Here is a 24,265-nt window from a genome sequence, read left to right on the forward strand (position 1 = left end):
TGATTTTAGCGTACCATGTCCCTTTAATTCAGAACTGTCAAACTGACAGTGAACCAATAGGAGCAAGCTCCCGATTTTGGGGTTTTACTGTGCACTCGCGAACTTGCACAATCGATTCACTGGCGGAGAGACAGGACGCCATTCAGGGACAGTGAGTCATTTTGGGGCCCTGATACTCTATTGGACGACTTAACTTGCCATTAGCAATAAATTAATACGCTATATGTTGGTGAATTGGTTAGTGCTTGAATGATAATTACTCCTGATGTGCAGGAAAATCGGTTTCATGGCTGAAAACATGATTTTTCTCCCTTACAAATCATTTTTAGGGGCTTCTTAGGGCCCGATATTAGAAGGGAGGTGGGTTGCCAGCGGGGGGTCGACTGGGCGCGTGGGTGACCCGCCCAGTAAAATTGGTGGGTTCCCCACGCGATCGTAAGTAAACTGAAGCCACTTACCTTGGCTTCCTGGTTTCACGCTGGAAAGCTGTGCAGCGGGCGGACTGCGCACCCGCATCATCGGCTGTCTGCTGGAGGAACCCTATTTAAAGGGGCAGTCCTCCACTGACTGATGCTGCAGAAAGGAGACAAAATTACAGCATGGAGCTCCCAGGTTTAATGATGTCTCGCTCCAGGTCCTACTGGATGGGGTGAGGAGGTGGGGGAGGACAGAGATCTTCTCCCCAGCAGATGGGAGGAAGTGGCCTGCCTCTGCCACCATGACGACCTGGCACGAGGTGGCAGAGGAGGTCACCAGCACCACCAACATATCACGCACCTGCATACAGTTCAGGAGGCGCTGCAATGACCTAAGTAGGTCAGCCGAAGTGAGCACACTTACTCATTCCCCTACACTCCGTCTGCCATATCACCGCCCCCACCCCACACCTCCTTCTGCACTGCCAACACTACTCTGTCACATCACTCCTCACACCCACTCAAAGCGCATCCTCATCTTACCTGCACTTACTCACCTTGCCAGTAGTCATTCCACCACGACCACTCAACCCAATCCTCATACAATCTCATGGCTCTATCTCATACTCACCCTCTGATGCATCTCTTTCACAGTCAGCCTCACCCAATCTGCCAGTACTTGTGCTGCAGCCACAAGGCATGCATCACATATGTGTAGTAGGAAGCGTAAGGCAAACGTTTTGCGAGCATGAAGGGGATGCTCAAGGGTGTTTGAGGGTTTGTCATGGTTTTTACTTATATTTAATTTCTGATCAACTCACATTACATATTATATTGTCATCACTACTGCCACATCTTGGCCATTCTTGACTGGCTTGTGCAATAATGCCCTTTCATGAGGTTCTCCATGAATACCCTTGATGCCACCCATTGGGTCACCCTACAGTGGGTGTATGTGTAGTTGCACGACTACTTTGTGCAGGTGCCTGTTGCACAGCACTGTGTTGTGTAGCTTCAAGTGGCGAAGGTGGATGACATGCCTGGTGAGGCTGGTGATGTTGATCGTAATCCAATGGAGTGATGAATTCAGCAATGGAAACCCCCCCTCCATCCTGACGGTGTGAGTGTGAGGGGGTCCACAAAGTAGGTAAATGTGTTTGGACAGCAGAGTTTAGGGTATGATTTAATAATTTGGAGTCCGGAGACAACGGTGTGGCAGGCAAAGCTTTGTCTGAGGTGACAGAATGCCCTGCTGCAATGAATGAGGGTTTACCCCGCACCTGTTAAATGGTCCTTTGCCGGTGCCACTGGTTGCTGGCTGCAACACATCTGTTTAAACAGGGAGTGTTTCCCCCAGCATGGGAAACATGCTCTGGTTAGTCCAAAATCTGAATCCTCCTAAAATCTCCAACTAATGGGGTCTGTAAAAGACCTCAAGGGCCCGATTTTACCAGGGGTGCGGGTTGGCAGCGGGTGGTCGGGCGGGCTCGAGGAAAACGCGCCGGCCAAATTGAGTGCGTTGCGCACGCGATCGCGGGATGATTGATGTGATTAGCCGGCAGTTACGGGTTCCGCGCTTCTCAGCTGCGTGCCGGCGGCCTGCGCATGCGCATTGACGTCTGAGCGATGGTTGCGCTCTATTTAAAGGGGCAGTCCACCAAAGCCCCTCCAGCCACAAACTACACTCCATCAAGGATGGAGGAGCACAGGGGTAAGGCTGCTCCCCGTTTCACGGACCACGCCCTCCAGGTGCTGCTGGACGGGGTCCGCATGAGGAGGGAGACGCTGTTCCCCACGGATGGAAGGAGGTGCCCTGCCAGCGCCACCAAGAGGGCATGGGAGGAGGTGGCCGCGGAGGTCACAAGCAGGGGAAACACCACCCGCACTTGGATTCAGTGCCGCAAGAGATTCAATGACCTCACCAGGTCCGGAAAAGTGAGTACACTAACGCATTCTGCATCACTCCGTCTTCCACATCACCTCAAACACCTCACAACCCCATCTCCACTGACAGTACTGCGCTCCCGCACCAATCCTCACAGCCACCCAACTATCATCCTCACAGTGCCTGCACGTACCCACCGTCCCTGTCCCCACTCGACCACTACCACACACCCCAATGCCCATACAATGGGATGGCCATGTGGCACACGCATCCTCCCATCCATCTGGCACACGTTCAACCCAATCACACCAATGCTTGAAGCGTCTCACATTGTAATCATCACTCAATAACGTTTTTGTGTTTTGCCCTCACAGGAGAAGAGGGCCAGGAACGCACGCGATAGGGCATGCACCGGAGGGGGCCCGCCACACGAGATGGCCCTGACAGACGCCGAGGTCGAGGCACTGGAGATCAGCCGCACGCTGCATTGCCTGTCGATGGCGGATGGCGAGTCTGGTTCTGGCGAAACGGCCGGTAAGGGAAAGCTGGCACTCATCACTCATGATCGTGAATGATCGTAGCATCACATGGCATATGCCGCACCGCCACATTTGGTCACATGCCTGATATTTCCCTCTGTTCTCTTCCAGGACCGTCTGCGATCGACGTCTCGGTTGAGGGCGATTCCTCAGAGGACATGCCCGTCTCTGAGGGTGCATCGTCACACATGAGCCTTGCATCCACCAGCGCAGATACACACACCTCGGTGGGTCCCCCCCCTCAGCTAGTTGGGATTGCACATGGTGAGTCACCGCGCACACATGAGCATGAGCAGACCCTGGTGGCAGGGTCAGCCGCGGAGGGTCCGCGTCGGTGGGAGCACTCTTCTCCAGGCTTTGCTCAGCCGGACCCAGATGCTGAACCCAGGGGGCCACCTGTCAAAAGGAGAGTCGTCGAGGGGCACCAGAACATTGCTGAGGTACTGGGAGAGGTGCCACGCGCACTCTCCACAATCGCACGGAGGATGGAGGAGTCCAACTCCTGCATGAGGGGAATGGTGGCACAGGTGCAGGAGGGTATCGCCGAGATAGTGTCGCAGGGACGTGAAGGCATCTCTGAGATAGTGTCGCGGGTAGGTGTGGGAACGTCTGCGGTGGAGGACAGGCTAGCCTCCCTCGAGCGTCACGCACAGCTCACCAATGAGTCCATCCAGGCCCTCACAACGGCTGTTCGGATTCAGGGTGAACAACATTCTGCCGCCATCAACAGGTTGACAGATACATTGGAGGTGGCCTTGCAAGGTCTCACCCACGTCATCCAAACTGCCGTCCAGCAGGGTGGAAGGGGTGATGTGGGCCTTGGCCATGAGAGGGAAGATGGTGAACGGGGAAATGGAAGTGTGGACGCTACTCAAGGCGCCCCCAAGTCTCACCCGTTGCCCCCCTCTCAACCAGTGCCCGCAATAGTCCATCCTCTCCAGGTGGCCGAGTCTGCCCCTGCACAGGTGCAGGAGGAGCAGTCTGTGGAGGTGCCCTCACGGGCACCGAAACCCAGGGGGCGTCGGCCCAAAGCATCTACCCGGTCAGGGCACGAACAGGAGCAACCTGCCACCACCTCTGCTGGAGCCACAGGGGTAGCACCACGTAGGGGGTCCCGAAAACGAACGCCTAAAGTTCCGTGAGCACACAGGGATTGCAACAGGGTGTTTGTCGTTTTTTTTAAATTTTCTACTCTTTGAATGTCACCACAAAATAAACTCACTTTTTCTCACCAATGCTGCCACCTCTTGTCCATAATTCTGCGGCTTGTGCAATATGTCCCTTCCCTGCGCCTCATCATGACGACGACCACCCCGTCCCACCCATTGAGCATAATCCAGTGGGTGCAGGTGTACAGGCACCACTCTTCTGTGGAGGGAGCCTGTATGGACCCTCGTCTGTGCACGTTATGACATGTGAACGCCTCACACAGTGTGATGTTAGGAGAACCGTTGGCATATGAGTGCCTCCCTGGCCTGACGAGCACGCAGGTGAGCCGGTGTTCGGCGCATGGGTCGTTCCTCCTCCTCTCCCTCTTCCTCCTCCTCCTCTTCCTCCTCCACCTCCTCCTCATTGTCGTCCTCAATGTGGGTGGCGGGTGTGCATGGGGCCTCCTCCAGCGGCACCCCTCTCTGTAGTGCCATGTTATGCAGGGCACAGCAGACAACTATCATAGAATCATAGAATCATAGAATCATAGAAGTTACAACATGGAAACAGGCCCTTCGGCCCAACATGTCCATGTCGCCCAGTTTATACCACTAAGCTAGTCCCAATTGCCTGCACTTGGCCCATATCCCTCGATACCCATCTTCCCCATGTAACTGTCCAAATGCTTTTTAAAAGACAAAATTGTACCCGCCTCTACTACTGCCTCTGGCAGCTCGTTCCAGACACTCACCACCCTTTGAGTGAAAAAATTGCCCCTCTGGATCCTTTTGTATCTCTCCCCTCTCACCTTAAATCTGTGCCCCCTCGTTATAGACTCCCCTACCTTTGGGAAAATATTTTGACTATCGACCTTATCTATGCCCCTCATTATTTTATAGACTTCTATAAGATCACCCCTTAACCTCCTACTCTCCAGGGAATAAAGTCCCAGTCTGTCTAACCTCTCCCTGTAAGTCAAACCATCAAGTCCCGGTAGCATCCTAGTAAATCTTTTCTGCACTCTTTCTAGTTTAATAATATCCTTTCTATAATAGGGTGACCAGAACTGTACACAGTACTCCAAGTGTGGCCTCACCAATGCCCTGTACAACTTCAACAAGACATCCCAACTCCTGCATTCAATGTTCTGACCAATGAAACCAAGCATGCTGAATGCCTTCTTCACCACCCTATCCACCTGTGACTCCACTTTCAAGGAGCTATGAATCTGTACTCCTAGATCTCTTTGTTCTATAACTCTCCCCAACGCCCTACCATTAACGGAGTAGGTCCTGGCCCGATTCGATCTACCAAAATGCATCACCTCACATTTATCTAAATTAAACTCCATCTGCCATTCATCGGCCCACTGGCCCAATTTATCAAGATCCCGTTGCAATCCTAGATAACCTTCTTCACTGTCCACAATGCCACCAATCTTGGTGTCATCTGCAAACTTACTAACCATGCCTCCTAAATTCTCATCCAAATCATTAATATAAATAACAAATAACAGCGGACCCAGCACCGATCCCTGAGGCACACCGCTGGACACAGGCATCCAGTTTGAAAAACAACCCTCGACAACCACCCTCTGTCTTCTGTCGTCAAGCCAATTTTGTATCCAATTGGCTACCTCACCTTGGATCCCATGAGATTTAACCTTATGTAACAACCTACCATGCGGTACCTTGTCAAATGCTTTGCTGAAGTCCATGTAGACCACGTCTACTGCACAGCCCTCATCTATCTTCTTGGTTACCCCTTCAAAAAACTCAATCAAATTCGTGAGACATGATTTTCCTCTCACAAAACCATGCTGACTGTTCCTAATTAGTCCCTGCCTCTCCAAATGCCTGTAGATTCTGTCCCTCAGAATACCCTCTAACAACTTACCCACTACAGATGTCAGGCTCACTGGTCTGTAGTTCCCAGGCTTTTCCCTGCCGCCCTTCTTAAACAAAGGCACAACATTTGCTACCCTCCAATCTTCAGGCACCTCACCTGTAGCGGTGGATGATTCAAATATCTCTGCTAGGGGACCCGCAATTTCCTCCCTAACCTCCCATAACGTCCTGGGATACATTTCATCAGGTCCCGGAGATTTATCTACCTTGATGCGCGTTAAGACTTCCAGCACCTCCCTCTCTGTAATATGTACACTCCTCAAGACATCACTATTTATTTCCCCAAGTTCCCTAACATCCATGCCTTTCTCAACCGTAAATACCGATGTGAAATATTCATTCAGGATCTCACCCATCTCTTGTGGTTCCGCACATAGATGACCTTGTTGATCCTTAAGAGGCCCTACTCTCTCCCTAGTTACCCTTTTGTCCTATAATTCGTCCCACTCTGAATGGCGTGTATTGGAGCGCTCCCCCGGAATGATCAAGGCACCTGAAGCGCATCTTGAGCAGCCCTATAGCCTGCTCAATTGTAGACCTGGTAGCAATGTGGCTGTCATTATACCGACGCTGTGGCTCGGTAATGGGGTTCCTCAGAGGTGTCATAAGCCACGTGTGCAGGGGATATCCCTTGTCGCCGAGGAGCCAGCCGTTGCCGGCGTTGGGTGCGTGGAAGAGGGGCGGGACGGTGGACTCCCTGAGGACGAAGGCATCGTGGCAGCTGCCAGGGTATCTGGCGCACACGTGTAGGAATCTCTGGCGGTGGTCACAAATGAGCTGGGCGTTCATGGAGTGATACCCTTTCCTGTTGATAAACAGCCCTGGCTCATGTGGAGGTGCCCGTATTGCTATGTGGGTGCAATCGATTACACCCTGCACCCGTGGGAAGCCAGCCACAGCATGGAATCCAACTGCCCTCTCCGTCTGGCTGCGCTCATCCATGGCGAAGTTGATGTAGGTCGAGGCCCTGCGGAACAACCCATCGGTGACCTGCCTTATGCACTTGTGTGCAGACGACTGACAGACCCCGGTGATGTCCCCCGTGGCACCCTGGAAGGATCCGGAGGCGAAGAAGTTGAGGGCAGTGGTGACTTTGACGGCGACGGGTAAGAAGATGCTGCTTGGTCCATCCGGGAGCAGCTCGTCATTGAGGAGGCTGCAGATGTCGGCGACTACCTGGCGAGTGACTCTGAGCCTCCGTATGCACTGCTGCTCAGAGAGGTCCATGAAGCTGAGCCTCGGTCTGTAGACCCTGTGCGGAGGGTAGTGCCTCCTGCGACGCATCTCTCTCTGCGGATGCCCTCCATCCTGCTGTGCAGGTGGATGTGCCGCAGCACCGTGTTGTGGGGATGCATGTCTCTGAGGCGGACGGCGTGGACTGCGAGGCTGCTGAGGCTGGTCATCCTGTTCGTCCTCCGAGGATGTCAACGCAGCACCCATCTAGCAGGTTTAGGTTTGCGGGGTTGTGCACGCTGGAAAAGTGTGTCCTCGCACAGGGGTTGGACTTCCACGCCGGTGAATCTTCTTGCTTGGAGGAGGGTGGTGGAGGGCAGGCGTTGCCCAATGTTACGGAGTGTCCTCCTGCGTTGGTGAAGGCTCTCCCCCCCCCACCTGTGGAATGCACCTTGGCAGCTGCCACAGGCTGCTGGCTGCAACACGTCCGTTGAGAGTGTGAGTGTTTCCCCCAGTATGGGAAACAGTCTCATTTCACTGTAAAATCCGACACCTGTTAAATAAACAGCTCAATCAGGTCATTTAATGACCTGAAATACCAAGATAAATACACTCAAGTGGAACCCCGCTGGCTTTAATTGCCTGCGGGATTCCCACCAGCGGGGCCAACGCACGCACCCCCGCACGTCAGCGCGCAACCCGGAAGTGGGCGGGATCGAGGCGCGATCCGGTCCCGCTCCTCGAAACCGGGATTTTAGAGGCCCCCCCGCCGAGAACGCACCCGGAACCGGGTGCTAAAATCGGGCCCCAAGTATCCAGATAATGATCTTAAGTGGGATCCCACCAACTTTGATTGTTGGTGGGAGTCCCCCATGCGGGGGCTGCGTGCGCACCGATTCGCGTCACTGGGGAACCCGGAAGTGGGCGGGTTGGAGCCGGGCTCTGGACCCGCTCTGGGAATCCCCAATTTTAGGAGCCTCCCTGCCATGAACGTACCCGCTCGGCCATCCGAAAATTGACCCCTCAGTGTCTGCACTGGTATTAAGTTCCAAGTTTTGAATATAGGGGATAAAGCCTTAATTGAATACCAATAGGAGAATTTAGGGATAATTTTCTGAGTTTACGCCATTGGCCAGTGCCTCACCCACTTGGAACGCATGGCAGAAAACTACACCCATGTTTGTAGTTTAGTGGGATAATGTTAATAACGGCCATTTGAAAAGCATACCATAGGCTTGTCCTTTAATTGTCCTGCATACTCTGAATTATACAGCACAATGTATTACAAGCACCTATTGATGCATAGCTATATCTTATTAAAAATCTTACATCTAAACTCACTTCCTGTCTGCACAACTTGACATGTCACATTTCTGTGACACATTTTATCATTTTAATTTCCTATGGCCAAATTTATAATTGCTTAGGATTATGTAAACTCATCCAGCTGACTGTGCAATCTGGAGACTGGGTTCCCACCCATAGCTTAAAATGATTTGTGAAATTTTCTTTCACCTGTCTTCCTTTTCTCAGTAACCAAGGGGGTAACTTTAACCTAACCCGCCCGGCAGGAAACTGACGGGATGGAACTGGCTGCCCGTTTTAGAAAACGGTTGATTTTACTTTCCATTAAAGTTTTCTTTTCCATTGACTTCAATGGGAAAGAAAATCAGGCGTGATGTAAAAAGGGCTGCCGCTGTGCTTTCATCTGTTTTGCACTATCGGCCAAGATGGATTTCACCCCCAGAATGCCCTACTAGAAACAGTGGTGAAGCCAGAATCCAAACTGGTTTTTAAAAGGCAAATGGATAAATATTGAAAAAGAAAAATTTAAGAGCACAGGAAAAAAGCAGGGGAATGGACTTGTGGATAGCTCTTTCCAGTATTGATACAGGAATAATGTTCCAAAGACATCCTTCTATGCGGTACAATTCTATGATTCTAAGAACCAGATGTACCATTCTGGCTGAATTGTAAGTTGTGGGGTCCTGTAATCCTGAGTCTATTCCTGCTGAGATCTACAAACAGCTTGATACATTCAAAGTGGCAAGGTGTGTTGTGACTTTGCAAGAGCTCTGTCAATTAAATGAAAAATTTCCAAGTCTTGAACTCAGTAAACTCTTCCCCAAGGTTACTTCCAAATATAATCAGTCCCAATCATAATGAATAGGCAAGGGATACAGGGATCCTCAGGTTCCAATCTTTTCATTATTTCCACAAATTGAACCATATGGTCACTTTGAAATCATACAAACAGCATTGCTCTTCACTTCACTGCCAGTATGGTTGTACAGGGCTTCATATCTCTTTCTAATTGATTCTTTCTGATTGCTTCTTCACTAAGCAAAAATTCCCAGCAAAATGCTTAATGTAAACAACATGCTGACTGCTTCAATAACAAATATCATCAGCCTTGTGTCACAAGGGATGACTCTTGGCTTCACTCCTAATCAACAGAAAACTGCACAGTATTTTCATTTCAGGTCACATACATGCTTAAGGAAGGCATCTGGCTAGATAATACAGTCAAGTTCCATTTGTGATCACATTGGAGAAGCTTTAAGCTGACTTAAGAACACCATCAAATAAATGCTATGGGTCTTATATTGGGCCGACTTTGAACTCTGATTTGACCTCAAGTGCCGATATTGGAAGATCTTTGGTTGAAAATGTTTTCAAGTTGGAAAGAGAGAGCAAGAATAGGCCAGGGCACACTGAAAATTTACAATTTAATTTATTACAAGAAGTTCAATCTATGAAAATTGAAACACTCGCTGGCATTCTGCAACAGATTTTATTGTTTGTTTGTTTCTTTCAATGGGGAGAAATGGTTTACTGTTTTAATGATGTTGTTTCAATATTAATGCTATGTTTAGGTACTAGCATCAGATAATGACTTTAGTCTGAGGTGGATTAGAACCCAGATCACAAAGGTGAAAGGCCAGTATCTAACGCTCTGTACTGCACAATATCCCGTTTATGGGGGTTAAATTTCTACGAGATTTCTCCTGATCGTCCACCATAACTTTGACAGCAGATTTACAGAATCCCTGGAGAAATGGCGGAAACCGTTTTCCAGGGTTTCTGCAGGTTTCCACTGAAGTTACAGCAGATGATCAGGGGAACGCCCGTGGAAATTCAACATCAATATATTTTCTGTAACATGCATGTTATGATTTAATAGCAAAATATTTAACATTGAAAGCAAGAGAAATGTTCAAAAAATGAAGATCCAGAAAATAAAACAACCCAAATCCTGGGGACAAGGTCATCTGCATGGCTGGGATGGGCCACCCGCACATGTCAGTGGCGTTCACCCTGAGCTGCTGGAATGTCAGATTGGTGACTTGCCACTCCCATGGCAGAGAGGAGAATCCAAAGAACTATCTCTTTGGTTCTTTTGCTGCCAACAGAGCGAGCTGGCCTCTTGGGGAAGGTAATCGATTCCCATCAGGATTGACTACCTTTCTAAAGGTTTGAGGTTTTTTTTACAGATCTCAAAGGAATTTTCAATTTGGTCTACAGAGGGAGTAAAGGGCAGAATTCCTAGGGTGGCCCAAGAACTACCCAGACACGCACCTTGACATGGTGAGCACCGATGAAAGGTCTGCCCATGCCCACCACCGCCCCCCCCACACTTCCCGACTGGACAATGGCAGAATGGAAAACATGAGGTGGAATCCTGGTGGAACTGGGTCCTGCTCCATTTTCCTGTCCCTCGTGGCGTGATTTGCTCCAATTCCACTCAGTGCCCTATTGGAATTTCGGGCCCCACAAATTTGTCTCACCAAAAATATCTTATCTAATAGTTAATGTACTTGGGGTGAAAGATTGGTTTATACCCCAAAACATAGATTGCAGGGTTTTAATAGACGTAACTGCATAAGGAGTCTATAGTAGCATCTCAAAGCTAGGGAAAGCAAAGGATGCATTTCTGAAATATTTATTAATGCGTGCGAAATGGTTTGGCAATGGTCCGATGTTTATTAGTTAATTGTACCCCCTCATGATTCAATCTTAACAGCAGCTAGTTTTGTAGAATCAGATTTTGGTAGTCCTGGTATTTTTGTTGGCATCTCTTCAATAAAAACAACTGAATGAGGTCAATTATTACTGCCTCCTGATCTGTGGGTACGATCATCATGAACGTTCATTTATCCATTTTTGGAGGAGGGGGAATCCTCCATCAGTAACAAGTACAGAAAGCGAGTGGTAGAATTTCCACAGGGGTAACTTTGGCGGAAGATCGGCAGAACCCCGGGAGAAATACGCAAGCAGCCATTTATGCCATTTCTCCATGGTTTCTGCCAATCTTCCACTGTAATATTGGTAGGAAAACAGGAACCCCCGCAGAAATTCTACCGAATGGTCTCTGAGCTCTTTCCACCTTTTTTTTACTCACATCTACTTTTTTGCTAAAGTCAGAATTTTTTTTCCCTTGTGATTTTCTGCACAGTATTTTAATGATATTTAGCAAAGTTCTCGAAATACAAGCCTCTAAGACATGTGTATGGCCATTATCTGTGATTACTTTCCACAATAGTAATTGTGTATAACTCTCACATATTTTAACAAGTAAGAGGGATGTGCACCTGATGGGCTCTCATTTCTTATTTCCTACTGCACATGTTGCCTTTGAAATGTTTTAACTGGCTATAGAGAAGGAAGTTTGAAAATTTAAGAAGAGTTCTTTAAAGACAGATTCCATTTTTTCTCAGGAAATAACACAAAAGGAATCCAACATAGAGACATGTTGAAAATTTTTAATTAAAATAATTTAGAAGATAAGGCACATCTAAATGGTAAGATTGCAGATTGTAATGCAAAAATATTCTTTTCACACATAACACAAAAGACATGGACAAGAATACCAAACATGTTCGAACAGTTGTATGTAAATTATATGATATATGCAGAATGCTGTACCAAATCATTTTTAAAAGGCTTCAGGCTTCACCACCTCTGTAGGTGCTACAAGAAATCCCTCGTCTGTAGCTTGGGATCCCTGATGAGAATAATGTACAACAGGCCGATTATCGCTGACCATTCCTTTAATTGGCTATCTTCAGTTTACATTTCTTTCCCCATTAACATTGCCTCTTGTATACCCCTCTCTATATTGCTGCACTTACACCTAGCCCAATTTACCTTATCCATGATATTTTGCAGGTAAAGGTACTCTCTCTCTAAGATGACCATACAATGACATTTGTATACATACTGAGGTGAGGATGGTCGTTTAGGTGGCAAGAGATGGAGAAAGGTTCACAGAGTTAAACCCTCACTTCACCAGATCATTATTGCTTAGTGGCTGACAGAAGGCTGAACCTCTGGCCTAGAACGGATAGGCCCGAAGCACACCCGATATTGGGTCTCGAGCCTCATTTACATGAGACCAGCAAGCTGCAGACACCTGCTGGGCATCTCCAGGCAGCTCACTGGTGAATAGGGGGAGGGAGGAGGCGATCAGGATGGAAAGAGACGATCGTGAAAGGTGGGAAGCAAATCGGGAGGGAGGGAGATGATCGGGAATGAAGGGGCGATCAGGAGAGGGGGGAAGCAATCAAGAGGGGGTCAAATGGGGTCCAGCAACAGTCTTCGGCATTGCATTGGAGCCAGGAGGGTCACTACTGCTTTTTCAAGTGAGTATTTTAAAAAACTTACCTTGTTGGATGTGGCCTCCAGTGGTCCCTTTAATGATCGCCTGTTAGGCTGCATGTAGACCTGTTTTTCCTGAACGCAGCCAGTTTGGCACCAACTGCGTTCAGGGCAACCCAATGTAGCAGAAGGGGCATGAAACAGGTATTAGGCCCCTTATTTGAATATGCAAAGGTACTAACACCTATTTCAGGTGCGGGCCCTGGACGCCTCTTTTTCTGCCTTCGCCAATATGGTGGGCATGTAATGAGTGCTCCGCCCCATCCGCCCAACGTATTGGATGCTGAGGTGCCTGTTTTGTGCCAGAAAAACAGGTGCGGTACCATCAAATTTCTAAGCCTGTGTCTCTAGGGTTATAAACTGAAAGGACATCTAGCCGTACGAACTTCACAAGCTTTGATCCTTACTAAAAAGCACATTTTAAAATACAAATTATGTGCTTAATTCAGAGTAGACTCTTCTTTATAGGTGGATGGGCTCTCAGTGGGACTATTGGAGAACATTGAGTTCCTCATTCACCAGTGGGAAAATGTGGAGATGTGTTTGGCTTTGCTCTGGCATAAGAAGGAGTCCATTGGCCCTGAAATTCCCCATGGGTGGAAGGGTTCCCATTCTCCTGCCATAAACCTGGAGAAATGGTATAAATAGCCATTTTTGCCATTTATGCTTTTTCTCCAGGAGTTCTACCAGTCCCTCACTGAAGTTCAGGCAGGAGACCAGAAGAACACCTATAGAACGCCTAGAGAATTTCCCTCTGGGGTTACTTTGTGTCAGCCTTTTTATTTAAAGTAGGCCATCTTTTCTTTCTCAAATCTTTTCTCTCCTTTTACATATGCAAATACCGTATTCATTCAAATTTCACCTCCACCCAAATTACATCTTATATGCCATTGACATGTGCATAGTGGCAAATATGCAAAATCTATGGTTGTATAAATGTGTACTGTATTTGACTCAGCAATTCAAAAACAGTGGAATTTGACTCTCTGATAGCTAAAGCTTCTTTCCCAGGTCTAAAGGCACATAGCAAAGCTAATTTGCTTAATGTAATCATCCATTCTATTCAATTCAGATAGCAATGTTAAAATTGAAGCTTTTATGCTCTATTATCTAGTGTACAGTATATTCAAAAACTACTGCAGCAAAACAAATCTGGTATTTAGAGCAGACCATATCATTCATAGCAAATGATAAATTAAAAGATGGCTTTCAGTCATTATTTTAAAAAAACATACAAGCAGAACAGCTGAAATGCATTTTGCATTTCTATTGCAATAAAACATAAGAGTGATTGCTGATTCAGTTCCTTGCACCTAAACTGAATACAAATTCATCGCTGAAAAATAGATATTAATAAAATAGTAGGAAAGGTCAGCACTGTTACCACTTGAGCATTTATGATTTTTGGTTTACAGCTCTTATCCTAAACTAGCTATGTTGCTGAGAAGAGCAATCCAATTCAATTCTGTTAAAGCAAACCTCAATGTCTTCTGAGTCCTGATTGAGTCTTACTTAGTATATACGTTCGTCCAAATTTTCATTTGCCAGCTGTTCACCAAACCTGGAAAAGGTTCAGAAAACTGCATGTGGACTTCGGTACAATTCTCCCAAATATGAACTATAGACCCATAAAACCAGAGAGGTTTACAGCACAGGAGGCCAGTCGGCCCATCGGGTCTGTGCTGGGTCTTTGCTAGAGCAATCCAAAACTATCCCAAAGCCCTGTATCTTCCTCAAATATTTATCCATTTTCCTTTAAAAGATACAATAGTTTCTACCTCATCTATTCCTCCTGCCTCTAACATTTTTCCTAATCTCTCTCTGCAGTCTTAATGACAATTTTAAATTGTTGACCCCTTGTCACTGACTCCACATCGAGGGGAAATAATCTTTCCTAATTCATCCTATCAAAACCGTCTTAATTTTTAAAACCCCTTTAAATCTCAACTTAGCCTTCTCTAATCCAATATCTCAAAAATCTCTCCTCAAAACAATCGATTCCCATCTTCACTGCATATTTTCTATAGGTTTAATGTTATTTTCATAATGGGTCATTCAAAACTGCACACAGTGTTCTAACTGTGACCTAACCCCTATTATCTTGCTGGACATATGCTGATGAAATAGAAAAATCTTTCTGATAAAACATTATCTATTATGTCATTTTCTAGATTTATTACTGTCCCAGTTTTTGAATTTTGTTCTCACCACAGGCCCTTTTATATCATCACTGATGCCCTTCTAACACGAAGCTCCAATCAGTGTGAACAGACTGTCGATGTTGTCCTCAGCTACTGGGAAGCGCCAACTAAAGGATAATTTTGATGATGGTGATTTGTCCCTAAACGTCACTAAACATCTCATTTTTGCACGTTAAACCATCCTGGCCAAAAATCAAGGGAACTTTCATAACCGAGGTGAGCAAGCTACAGTAACAGGCAGGTCTCGCAGTCAAACTCGTGACTTCTAATGGGGAGTCGAGTACTTCTACTGCCTGAGCATTAAGCCCACTTCTGTTGTTTCCTTGCTGCAGCAGACTACAAGGTGTGAGGAAATACATTATAATCTGCAGATAACAAGGAAAATTTGGGGGGCAAAATGCAAAGTGACTTGGCTACATAGTGGGCCTGAAATTGAGTGGGGGGCTTCAAGGTCTTAACTGGCAGGCATCCAGTGGAATCGCACAGAATTTCAGCTCCAGTATATCAAGAGTGTTTAAGTTTTCAATTATTTAATTTTTGCCAAACTAAAATTGTTAAGCAAAGCAGGTCCCAAAAGTTGCTGATAATTAGTCGATGATATATATTTATATCGCGAAAAGTTAGACTCACCCAATGACAACGCAGAGCAATTGTATCAACGCCCATGGTGACAGAGCCCTCTGATTGAAAAAAAGGAACAAATCACCACTACAAACCCAGAACACACTACCACAGTGAAGACAGGAATCGAAACAGGTCGCATCAAATATAAAATAACACAGCAAGAAAACATATTCACAGACAAGCAGAAAACAGATCATCTAAAAATAAATAAACATCATTAAATGAAAACAATCAATTTTTTAAAGCTTTCTTGCCATCATACATTATATATTTTTTTAAGAAAACCATCAGCAACATTTAAAATGACTACACTGCCATCTGGAGGAATAAAAAATAGGTTGTAATAGTTGAAACCATTTGCGAGACACAGGGCCGGAATTTTCTGGACTGGCATGATGTGTAACGTACACTGTTAATCAGGCATTTGCGCTCTCTGTTCCACTCGCACTATACTTGCTATTTTTGCTGGAAAGCCGATCTGGCTACGGAGCAGCGAGTTCAAATGACGAATCAGGGACTTTGTTCCTGGCACAGCCGATGGCTTAACCCCGCAGACCAACCACATGGCACTATCAAAAGCTGAGGGCAGACGCCATAACTCCGATTGAGGCGTGGCACTGGAAGGAAGAAAGCAGCATCTTCTGAAATCACCTCAAATTAACTCTACAAAGTTACATTCAGCTAAAACATTTTGTAAAACGCTGTAAAAAGTAACTTCCAGTGTCTGCACATCCGGTTTTCCACAGAGATGTTGCAAGATGGTGCAAAGAAATTGGCCCAAAACTTTGGGGTTGAGGACCTGCGGCCCTATTGGATGAGGTGGAGCTTCGGTGAGACCGGCTATTGGGAGCACCGAGGGCGAGGGCTCCCCGCATGGAGAGCCGGTGGTATGGAGTGAAGAGGCTGGGGCCCTGAGAGCCACGCCTGTAATTCCACCTGCTCACCGAATCCTGGCCCCTTCCTCTCTGATCCAGTTGCACCCCTCTCCCCTCTCACAGGCAGCACATTATGTTCCAACCACCACCGCGGGGCTGGTGAGATGGGAGAGACACAGGCCCGCGGTCAGAGTCCAACCTGTCAGGGGATCAAGGAGCATTGGGATTGGTGGGGGGTGGGGGGTGGGGGGATGATGTGCCCCGATTGATCCCCTGTGAGGCAGGGTCGATTTCGGGGCCCAGCGTCTGCGAAGGATGTCAATGCAGGATCATCGTAGGCATGTACGACATCTGAGGTACTGTCCAATGACTGAGCCACCAGCTGTTCTCTGGCCGCCCTGGCTGATGCCACCGTGCTCTCCTCCAGGAGGCCACCACCCATGAGCCCGGGGGCATGCAGGTCGGGATCCTTTGGTTCTATGGGCATCTCATCTGGATAGGCCATTGCAATGCTTTCACCTTCTTAATGCTTAGTAGGAGGTGGGGGTCCTGAAAATAACTGCCATCAGACACTAACAGCACTCTGGGTGGCAAAACTGGCAAGATGGCCAAAGCTGAGCGAATTACAAAAAAGCATCTGTGAACTATTTCCGGACTGCTAGGTGTGAGGCTCCGCAGCTTTAATGGCCTCCCAGGCTGACAGTCACGTGAGGGCCATAAGTCATGTCAATACCAGGTTATTTGCACCATTATTTTTCAGTCGAAGTGGCTGCGGCACAAGTAAGGCGTAAATTCAGCAAATTGACTGCAACGGTGAGCTGAGCGACGAGAACAAACTTTTATTGACTTAGGTGAGGCTTTCGGCGGAGCGGCGCAAATAATGGCATAACTCACTTTCTAACTCATTATTTCATGGACTTGTTAAGCTTCAATAATGACGCACGACATTAATGCATCATTTCTATGGCACAAGCTCCCAGCAAATTCCAGCCAGTTTGACTTGAGGCTCTGGGATTACAGTCTTCAAATCTAGTTTAAGAATCTTTATAGAAAGAATAAACAAAATGGTGTTGATGGCTTCAGAGTCCCCAATGTTTCCTCTTGTCTCTCTGGGTCACCTTCTTACTCTGTCCTATTCTCTCTTTTCATCATTGGCAGCAGTCATTTATTAACTGAGACACAACCTCCCACAGTTAGTTGTTAAATACTTGTTCATTTTATCATCTTCTACCTCTTTTGTTGCAGTTATATGGTATTTTTTTCATTTAAGCATTTTATTTATTTGTGTTGTTTTGAGTATAGTAGAATAATCACAAATAAACACCATAACAAAAAAAGAGCAAAGCTAACTGGATCGACACAAGTTGATAGTTCTGACTGCGTGAGTCCTATTTGCTCGATGGCGTAGAAATCAGTATGGTTTGCACCTGTTTTTCAGATGTCAAGCAAGAGCAAAACATGTCAATCTGGCAGTGGGACGACCTGCGCCCAATCTGCACAGATTTTAGTCCCACTGTTAAATTTGTGGGGCCCATTTTTTTAGACGTCCCAACTGGCCACCTAAAACTGGCGTTTAGCCCTTATGCTTAATATCTGTTGAAGGACCCCTGTGTAAATTACTTACCATTGAGCAAGACAGCCGTTAGGCAGCTGCCTACTAAAGGTAAGTTTTATTTTATATATTTTTTTTATGAAACCTTTCAGTGGAGCCATGAGGAGCAGGAGTGTTTCCCCCCCTCACCATCCCTCTCCCCACGACTCTACAGTCATGCTGATCGCTACCCACCGCCCCTATTGCCCACTCCAACTCCCCCCTCCTGGAACATACCTGAGGGACGAAGCCGACGAGGCAGGCGGCCAAAAATTAATTTTTCTTCCAGCATGAACTGCCTGTGGTGGTGCGAGAGGCGCCAGTGGCTCTCCCCGAATATGTAGATGAGGCCCAAGGAACGATTCCTCGCGATCCTCGGGCCTCTTGGTTCAGGTACACGCTGCGTCTGCAGCATCGAGTCTGCACCCAAAAAACAGGCCCAGACCAAAAGCTACGCCATATTCCTTGCAATGACCCCAGTTTATTTTACCAATATTTCCAACACTTTTTATTTTGCTCTGTTACTTTACTTCCCATCAATGCATTTCATTTCATGATTAGCTTTTTTTCTTTCTGTTATCCTTTTATTGTTACCTCTTCTAATTCAATATTTTTAGAAGAGTACACACACAACAGAATAAAGCTCATTTTGGAATCCGGTCTACATAGTGTGTGTGAACCCTCCTCTTGCCCATTGGCCACTCCCACTCCAGTCCTCCTCTCCCTTCCCTCCCGCCCTTCTTCCTCCACTCTCTTCCTGTCCCTCCCTTGCCCTCCGTCTCCCTCTTCCCCCTTCTGTCCTTCCTCCCCCATTCCCCTCCCTACTCTCCCATAGCAGCACTTTAAAACTAATTGAATGGTTACAAAGTGCTTTGAAATATCCCGAGGTCATGATAATTTCCTGAATCAATAAAAGCTTGCTTGTTCTTTCACATTGCCTTTATCTGCACTGCAATCTGAGATAGCAACTTAATGTGACTGCATAAATACAAATGAGTCTATGCATTCTCCACAGTGCTACATTAATTCTGTGTAGTGCTCAACAATATGTGCAAAACTGTCATGAATAAACTGTAAAATCATCATATTATATTCTATGATAAAATAAAATTGTCTCTGCATCATTCCTAATTCCATGTTGCAGCTTCACTGTCTCTGCTGCCAGTAACATGAGGTTAAATTGTGACCTCACCAGCAGTGCGATGTCTCACAAAATTTATGTAGTTACATAAAATCTACAGCACAGAAACAGGCCATTAGGCACAACTGGTCTATGTCAGTGTTTATACTCCACATAAGCCTCCTCCCACTCTAATTACCTCTTCCCACCCTGCCCCATATCCATCTATTCCCTTTTCCCCCATGTATGCACCAAACCTCCCCTTAAATGCTTCAACACTATCTGTTTCAACCACTTCATGTGACATTCTCACCATTCTCTGCATAAAGAAATTCGTCCTAAATTCTTTATTTGACTTGTTAATGTCTATCTTATGTTTATGCCCCCTTGTTCTGAACTCACCTACAAGTAGAAACTGTTTCTCCATATCCACCCTATCGAACCCCTTCATAATTTTAAAGATATCTATCAGGTTTTCTCTTTTCTAGAGAATACAGCCCCAGCCTGCTCAATCTTTCCTGATAGTTGCATTCTCTCAATTCTGGTAACTTCCTTGTAAATCTTTTAGAGTCATAGAGTCATAGAGTTATACAGCACGGATAGAGGCCCTTCGGCCCATCGTGTCCGTGCCGGCTATCAGCCCTGTCTACTCTAATCCCATATTCCAGCATATTCTGCGCTATTTATGCTTTTGTTACCTCCAGACTTGACTATTCCAATGCTCTCCTGGCCGACCTCCCGTCTTCTACCCTCCATAAACTTGAGCTCATCCAAAACTCTGCTGCCCGTATCCTAATCCTTGATTATCCCAGAGGATATTTAGTAGAATGGTACCAGGGATACGGGACTTCATTTATGTGGAGAGACTGGAGAAGCTGGAGAGCAGAGAAAGTTAAGGAAAGATTTGATGGAGCTGTTTAAAATTATGAGGGGTTTCGATTGAGTAAATAGGAGAGTCGGTAACCAGAGGACGCAGATTTAAGATAATTGGCAAAAGAACCAGAAGGGAGATGTGGTGACAATTTTTTTAAGGCATGCGAGTTGTTATGATCTGGAATGAACTGCCTGAAAGGGTGGTGGAAGCAGATTCAACAGTAAGTTTAAAAAGGGAATTGGATAAATACTTGAAGGGGAGAAAATTGCAGGGCTATAGGGAAAGAGCAGGGGAGTGGGACTAATTGGATAACTCCTTCAAAGAGCCAGCACAGGCACGATGGACCAAATGGCCTCCTTCTGTGCTGTAAGATTCTATGATTCTAACTCACACCACGTCCAGTTCACCCATCACCCCTGTGCCCGTTGAGTTACATTGGCTCCCTGTCCACCTACTGGGAATTAAAATTAAAATTCTCATCCTCGTGTTCAAATCCCTCCATGGCCTCAGCCCTCCCTATCTCTGTAACCTCCTCCAGCCCTACAAGAACTCTATGTTCCTCCAACTCTGGCCTCTTGTCCATCCCCTACTTTCTTTGCCCCTACCATTGGAGGAGTGCCTTGAACCATCTAGTCCCTAAGCTCTGGAATTCCCTCCCTAAACCTCTCTGCCTCGCCACATCTCTCTCCTCCCTTAAGACACTCCTTAAAACCTACCGTTTTAAACGTTTGATCACCTGACCTATTGACTCCTTCTTTGGGCTCAGTGTCATTTTTAGTCTGAATGCGCTTCTGTGAAGCGCCTTGGGATGTTTTACTATGTTAAAGGCACAGTATAAATGTTCTTGTTGTTAAAGGCACTATATAAATAGAGGTTGTTGTTGAAGACACAAGTATAGAAAGAACAGAGATGACGTAAAAAGAGAAATAAGAAAAGCAAAGAGAGAACATGAATAAATATTAGCTAGTAAGATTAAAGAAAACCCAAAGATGTTTTATCAGTACATTAAGAACAAGAGGATAGCTAAGGAAAAGGTGGGACCTATCAGGGATGATAAGGGTAGCTTGTGTGTAGAAGCAGAGGATGTGGGTGGGGTTTTAAATGAATATTTTGTCTCCGTATTCACAAAGGAAAGGGATGATCCAGACATAGTAGTTAAAGAGGTGAGGTGTGAAATATTGGATAAGGTAAACATAACGAGAGAGGAAGTACTAGAGGGACTGGAATCCTTGAAAGTTGATAAGTCATCAGGGCCGGATGGATTGTTTCCTAGGCTATTGAAGGAAGCCAGGGAGGAAATAGCGGATGCTCTGAGTATCATTTTTCAATCCTCACTAGATACAGGGGAGGTACCGGAGGACTGGAAGACTGCAAACGTAGTACCATTGTTTAAAAAGGGTATGAGGGAAAGACCGAACAATTATAGGCCGGTCAGTTTTACCTCAGTGGTGGGCAAACTATTAGAATCAATACTGAGAGATAGGATAAACTGTCACTTGGAAAGGCATGGTTTAATCAGGGATAGTCAGCATGGATTTGTTCAGGGAAGGTCATGTCTTACGAATCTGATTAAATTCTTTGAGGAAGTGACAAGGGGAATTGATAAGGGTAGTGCAGTGGATGTTGTCTACATGGATTTTAGTAAGGTATTTGACAAGGTCCCACATGGCACACTGGTCAGAAAGGTAAAAGCCCATCGGATGCAGGGAAATGTGGTGAATTGGATCTAAAATTGGCTCAGTAACAGGAAACAAAGGGTAAAAGTTGATGGATGTCTTTGTGAATGGAAATCTGTTTCCAGTGGTGTGCCGCAGGGCTCAGTGTTAGGTCCCTTGCTGTTTGTGGTATATATTAATGATTTGGACTTGAATGATTGGCAAATTTGCAGACGACATAAAAATTGGCCGTGTAGTTGATAGTGAAGAGGATAGCTGTAGACTCTACGAAGATATCAATGGGTTGGTGGAGTGGGCGGAAAAGTGGCAAATGGAGTTCAACCCGGAGAAGTGTGAGGTAATGCACTTCGGGAGGGCAAACAGTAAAAGGGAATACGCAGTAAACGGGAATATATTGAGAGAGGTAGAGGAAGTAAGAGACCTTGGAGTGCATGTGCACAGGTCCCTAAAGGTGGCAGTACAGGTAGATAAGGTTGTGAAGAAGGCATACGGAATGCTCTCCATTATTAACCGAGGTATAGAATACAAAAGCAGGGATGTAATGATGGAACTTTATAAAATGCTGGTAAGGCCGAGCTGGAGTATTGTGCACAGTTCTGGTCACCACATTACAGAAAGGACGTAATTGCTCCGGAGAGAGTACAGAGAAGATTTACAAGAATGTTTCCAGGGCTTGAAAATTGCAGATAGGAGGAGAGATTGGATAGGCTGGGGTTGTTTTCCTTGGAGCAGAGGAGGCTGAGGGGAGACTTGAATGAGATGTACAAAATTATGAGGGGCCCAGATAGAGTAGACAGGACGTACCTGTCTCCCCTAGCGGAGAGTTCAAAAACTAGAGGACATAGATTTTAGCTGATTGGTGGAAGAATTAGAGGGGACATGAGGGAAAACCTTTTTACCCAGAGGGTAGTGGGTGTATGGAATTCGCTGCCCGAATTGGTGGTAGAGGCAAGGACACTCAACTCTTTAAAAAAAGTACCTGGACCTGCACCTAAAGTGCTGTAAGCTGCAGGGCTATGGACCGGGTGCTGGAAGGCGGGATTAGAATGGGCACCTGGTTGTACTTTGAGCTGGCGCGGACACGATGGGCCGAATGGCCCTCTTCTGCGCTGTATCTTTTCTATGGTTCTAATGAAGTTGTTGTTGTTAAAGGCATTATATAAATGAAGTTGTTGTTGAAGGCACTATACCAATAAAGTTGCTGTTGTTGAAGGCACCATATCAATGAAGCTGTTGTTGTTGTTTTCTCCAGTGCTTCAATATCCTTTTCGTAGTATGGAAGCCAAAACTGTGCACAATACTTCAAGTGTGCTGTAACCAAGGTGCTATATAAATTTAACATTACCTCTCTGCTTTTGTATTCTATTCCTCTAGAAATTAACCTCAAATCTTTGTTTGCCTCATGATGTTACTTTTATTACCTCTATGAGTTTTCCCTCATTAGTCATCAGAGTGAGGTTGGGTAGGATTTCTACCCTCCCGACGCACTCAGTGCTTACCATGGCATATTTTCCAGGGTTAGCTCAAATCAGAAAGAAAGACTTATGTGGCTTTCATGACCACAGGACGTCCCAAAGCGCTTTACAGCCAAGGAAGTACTTTTTGAAATGTAGTCACTGTTGTAATGTAGGAAACACAGCAGCCAATTTGTGCACAGCAAGGTCCCACAGACAGCAATGTGATAATGGCCAGATAACCTGTGTCAATGATGTTGGTTGAGGGATAAATATTGGCCAGGACACCAGGCATCAGGCATCAGGCATCAGGATTCCTCTGCTCTCCTTTGAACAATGCCATAGGATCGCTTACGTCCACCTGAGAGGGCAGACGGGGCCTCAGTTTAACATCTCATCCGAAAGACAGCACCTCCGACAGTGCAGCACTCCCTCAGTGTCAGCTTGGATTTTGTGCTCAAGTCGCTGGAAGGGGATTTAAACCACAACCTTCAGACTAAGAGGCCAGAATGCTGCCACTGAGCCTTGGCTGACCCATTTAACTATTTTTGGTGGGCTCCCGGAATTATTGCCACTTATGCGTGAGTGATTTCTACTAAAGAGAGTGGGACATAGCAACTGCTGCAGGATTTCAACTTAATCATCCTTAGTTAGAAAGATCAAGCTGCCTCTGATCCTCTTTGGAAATTCCTGCATCATCGTAAGAAAAATCTTGGCTCTTTTCTTTAAATTGCCCGCTGTGTCAATTAAAATTCACTTCTGCATTCTGTAGCACCTAGCAATGCTGGATGCTTATTTTATACAGGCCCTACATCAGTCCAACATTGATCAGGAGCTAATAACGGGAAATGGGAAACCGCTTTCTATAAATATGGGTGGGTGCTTCTGGTATCCAATGGAGGTGTCACCAGAAGGTCAAGATAGCCGAAAAATTACATCCAATTACATAAAGTTTCACAGCACAGAAACAGGCCATTTGGCCCAACTGGTCCATACCTGCGTTTATGCTTCTCACGAGCCTCCTGCCACCCTACTTCATCTAACCCTATCAATATATCCTTCTATTCCTTTCTCCCTCATGTACTTAACTTCCCCTTAACAAAGTGGTGGGGAATCTGGTGTT

This window comes from Heptranchias perlo, chromosome 2, assembly GCF_035084215.1.
Source record: "Heptranchias perlo isolate sHepPer1 chromosome 2, sHepPer1.hap1, whole genome shotgun sequence".
Taxonomy (NCBI): Eukaryota; Metazoa; Chordata; class Chondrichthyes; order Hexanchiformes; family Hexanchidae; genus Heptranchias; species Heptranchias perlo.